We start from the raw sequence: 5406 nt of genomic DNA, 5'->3' as shown, positions 1-5406 counted from the left end.
ATAATCCCACAGCATTTACTCTGGGGTGTGAAGACATTATGCATATTCATATTTTTATTTGTAATTCATTTGAGAAATGTTCTACATTTTCTGATATTTTCGATTGAATTTTAAGGCATCAAAATGTGAAGACTGTTCAAAAGTGTGTAGACTTTCACTAGGTATATGCATCTGACTGTACGTAATCATAATCACACACAGCATTTAGCCTCTGAGTTTCGCACTTATCATGGGCGAGCCGTGGGGCACGTGACTGGACAAAAGCCTCCTCAAATCGAACAGTAATCTGTGCCGCTCGTTCATGTCGTCAACAAGGCAGCATTGTGCATTGTACAGAAATATACATCTCTTCCATAACATATGTTTACATTTTAAACTAGTTTTCATTGGGAATGGAGATAAAGCATTTTTTTAATCAAAAGCAATTTCCTTTGCATGTGAATACACAGAATCATACGCGTCACTCCACATGCTTAATTACGTCACTTTTGTTTTGAGCCGACTTCACCATGGGCTTTGAACTGTGAACCTGACTCACTCCCGGGAGGCAGCCCAGTTCCAAAACAAATGCAATCAACTTTCACCCAGTGCAAAACACAGCTACCCAGGCAACCTCTCACTAACACACACAAACCACCTAGGTAGATGTCATTGGGTTGAAGCATTGGGAAATATTACTGTTTTAGTTTTCTACCTCTCCTGCACTTGTACATTTCTTTTGTCCTTTAATTCTCATCTTCATATTGTATTGTCTTTTTCATGTGCAAATTATTCAATAAAATACAGACCGAACTGTTGACACAATTGGCTGACAATATGTCTTCTATAGTTCACATCGCTTACTGTCTCCTATAGTTCACATAACCTACTGGTTCCTGTACTTCACATCTCTTACTGTCTCCTATACTTCACATCTCTTACTGTCTCCTATACTTCACATCTCTTACTGTCTCCTATACTTCACATCTCTTACTGTTTCCTGTAATTCATATCACCTACTGTCTCCTATCTTCACATATCTTACTGTCTCCTATAATTCACATCACCAGCTCTCTCCTATACTTCACATATTGTACTGTCTCCTATACTTCACATCTCTTACTGTCTTCTATACTTCACATCTCTTACTGTCTCCTGTAATTCATATCACCTACTGTCTCCTTTCTTCACATATCTTACTGTCACCTATAATTCACATCACCAGCTCTCTCCTATACTTCACATATTGTACTGTCTTTTATACTTCAAATATCTTACTGTCTCCTATACTTCACATCTCTTACTGCCTCCTTTACGTCACATCCCTGACTTGCTCCTGTACTTCACATCTCTTACTGCCTCCTTTACGTCAAATCTCTGACTGGCTCCCGTACTTCACATCTCTGACTGTCTCCTTTATTTCACATCCCTGACTTGCTCCTGTACTTCACATCTCTGACTGTCTCCTTTATGTCACATCTCTGACTGGCTCCTGTACTTCACATCTCTGACTGTCTCCTTTATGTCACATCTCTGACTGGCTCCTATACTTCACAGCTTGACTGTTTCCTATACTTCACATCTCTGACTGTTTCCTATACTTCACATCTCTGACTGTTTCCTATACTTCACATCTCTTACTATCTTCTATAATTCACATCAACTACTGTGTTTTATACTTCACATCTCTTACAGTCTCCTATACTTCACATATCTTACTTAGCAGGTCGTGTGGTGTCGTGTCTTTACTATCATTAAATTGAAGACTTAAAGTTATCAAAGATTCTCTGTAATTAGTATTACGCGATCAACTGATTAATCGTGTAACTGTAATTAACTAGGAAGTCGGGGCACTAAGAAAAAATATTCAGATTACAAACTTTTCAGATATTTTATTTGATCAATTAGTCTTCGAATTAATGAATGATTTACTTTACCTCACGTTAGTCTCATTCCAAACATCGTAAATTGTTGGTTATCTGCACGAACCCAGTCTTCACTATGAGTCATCCATACATCAATTGTCTTAAATCATTTATTTATTACTAACTAAGTAATTCACAGAAATGCATAGACAAACAAGGTAAATGAGGTTACAAGAAATGACAGGGGAATGTGCCGTAGTGGGCTAAACCGTCATCGTGGCTTGTTAGACAAAAGGGGAAATGGGGGTTGACGAAGAAGTCACTACAGAGTGATAATTATAACAATTGAAATGCTAATCCTTTGCACATGAACGCTCACTCATTCGGGAACAATTGCAATCAATTTTTATATTTACGCTCAGTGTGTCGTCTTGATCGCTGGTGAAAAGTTTGTTTATTTTGGAGAGTTTCGTCCTCTCTCTCTCTCTCTCTCTCTCTCTCTCTGTGTCTTGGTTAGAGGGGATAGTTCAAAGTGACATTCATCTCCTTTATTTCACATCCCTGACTTGCTCCTGTACTTCACATCTCTGACTGTCTCCTTTATGTCACATCTCTGACTGGCTCCTGTACTTCACATCTCTGACTGTCTCCTTTATGTCACATCTCTGACTGGCTCCTATACTTCACAGCTTGACTGTTTCCTATACTTCACATCTCGTACCATCTCCTATACTTCACATCTCTTACTATCTTCTATAATTCACATCTCTTACTATCTTCTATAATTCACATCAACTACTGTGTTTTATACTTCACATCTCTTACTGTCTCTTATACTTCACATCTCTTACGGTCTCTTATACTTCACATCTCTTACTGTCTACAATTTTTCACATTTATTTTTCACACTTTGGTACAGAAAGACCCCTGAGGACAGAGTGAGGTGCTTAGGGGTAGCAGGGTAGCCTAGTGGATAGAGCGTTGGGCTAATAACTGAAAGGTTGCAAGTTCCAATCCCTGAGCTGCCATGGTACAAATCTGTCGATCTGCTCCTGAACAAGGCAGGTAACCCACTGTTCCTAGGCTGTCATTGAAAATTAGAATTTGTTCTTAACTGACTTGCATAGGTAATAAAGGTTAAATAAATAAAGTAGACATCCTGAAGAAGCAGAACTCCCTTGGATAACAGGTTCCTCACTCCATTACCCCTGATGTTTCTATCAGCCTATGTTCAGCCCCCCTCTAATCTCCCTCTGATGGTGCTGTCCAATTCTCTCTGTCCAGGGCACATACCACCCAATGGATTGTTAAATACAGTATGTTATACTGTATAATTCCATAGATCTTTATACTATTATGAACAGTTGATATATTCCTCAGGTTTGAACACTGCTGTGCAGTCTTTTGCTAAGATAATTACTGCATAATTGCTGCTAGCTAGCTACAGTTGAAGTCTGAAGTTTACATACACCTTAGCCAAATACATTTAAACTCAGTTTTTCACAATTCCTGACATTTAATCCTAGTAAATATTCCCTGTTTTAGGTCAAAACTTGCCAAAACTATAGTTTGTTAACAATAAATTTGAGGAGTGGTTGAAAAACGAGTTTAATTGACTGCAACATTTGTCTCTAAAAACAGAAAGAAATCACTATATTTTAAGAATGTGAAATGTCTGAATCAATAGTAGAGAGAATGATTTATTTTCTTCTATTATTTCTTTCATCACATTCCCAGTGGGTCAGAAGTTTACATACACTCAATTAGTATTTGGTAGCATTGCCTTTAAATTGTTTAACTTGGGTCAAACGTTCCGGGTAGCCTTCCACAAGCTTCCCACAATAAGTTGGGTGAATTTTGGCCCATTCCTCCTGGCAGAGCTGGTGTAACTGAGTCAGGTTTGTAGGCCTCCTTGCTCGCACAAGATTTTTCAGTTCTGCCCACACATTTTCTATAGGATTGAGGTCAAGGCTTTGTGATGGCCACTCCAATACCTTGACTTTATTGTCCTTAAGCCATTTTGCCACAACTTTGGAAGTATGCTTGGGGTCATTGTCCATTTGGAAGACCCATTTGTGACCAAACTTTAACTTCCTGACTGAGGTCTTGAGATGTTGCTTCAATATATACACATAATTTTCTCGCCTCATGATGCCATCTATTTTGTGAAGTGCACCAGTCCCTCCTGCAGCAATGCACCCCTACAACTTGATGCTGCCACACCCGTGCTTTACGGTTGGAATGTTCATCGGCTTGCAAGCCTCCCCCTTTTTCCTCCAAACATAACAATGGTCATTATGGCCAAACAGTTCTATTGTTGTTTCATCAGACCAGAGGACATTTCTCCAAAAAGTACAATCTTTTTCACCATGTGCAGTTGCAAACCGTAGTCTGGCTTTTTTATGGCGGTTTAGGAGCAGTGGGTTCTTCCTTGCTAAGCGGCCTTCGATATAGGACTCGTTTTACTGTGGATATAGATACTTTTGTACCTGTTAACTCCAGCATCTTCACAAGGTCCTTTGGTGTTGTTCTGGGATTGATTTGCACTTTTCTCACCAAATTACGTTAATCTCTAGGAGACAGAACGCGTCTCCTTCCTAAGTGGTATGATGGCTGCGGGGTCCCATGGTGTTTAAACTTGGGTACATTGTTTGTACAGATGAACGTGGTACCTTCAGGCGTTTGGAAATTGCTCCCAAGGATGAACCAGTCTTGTGGAGGTCTCCAATTTTTTTTCTGAGGTCTTGGCTGATTTCTTTTGATTTCCCAATGATGTCAAGCAAAGAGGCACTGAGTTTGAATGTAGGCTTTGAAATACATCCACAAATACACCTCCAATTGATTCAAATGATGTCAAGCCTATCAGAAGCTTCTAAAGCCATGACATCATTTTCTGGATTTGTACAAGCTGTTTAAAAGCAGTCAACTTAGTGTCTGTCAACTTATGACCTACTGGATTTGTGATGCAGTAAATTATAAGTAAAATAATTTGTCTGTAAACAATTGTTGGAAAAATGACTTGTGTCATGCACAAAGTAGGTGTTATAACAGATTTGCCAAAACTATAGTTTGTTAACAATACATTTGAGGAGTGGTTGAAAAATGAGTTTAATTGACTGCAACATTTGTCTCTAAAAACAGAAAGAAATCATTCTAAATAACGAACTGGCTTTATTTACTACAGTGTGAAAGTGTGATTGCCTCTCTATAAAGTGATTTTCTGAAACAAGGGGTCCTTCTACTTCACTTATTAAGCTACTTCACGTATTTATGTAATGCACTAGTTTATTTAGGCAACTTAATATATTCGTTTAGGCTTGGCCTATTTAGTAGGTTATTTCACAGCATAAAGCTATATTTGTTGGCATAAAGCTGAGTGACTCACTCATTTGTGGCTTTGGATCAAAATAAATTAGTACCAACATTATTTATAATCGTCTTCAATAAAGAAATGTTTTGACCAAGTGTTGTGTGTGTTCAATTATTCGTGACATTGTGGTTACAAGGAAGATTCTAAACAAAATAAATCAAATAAATCCTATTCATAATGAATAAACAGATG

The sequence above is a fragment of the Oncorhynchus kisutch genome, unplaced genomic scaffold, assembly GCF_002021735.2.
Source record: "Oncorhynchus kisutch isolate 150728-3 unplaced genomic scaffold, Okis_V2 scaffold1674, whole genome shotgun sequence".
Classification (NCBI taxonomy): Eukaryota; Metazoa; Chordata; class Actinopteri; order Salmoniformes; family Salmonidae; genus Oncorhynchus; species Oncorhynchus kisutch.
The sequence above is the reverse complement of the archived record's forward strand: the minus strand, read 5'-3'. Positions refer to the sequence as shown.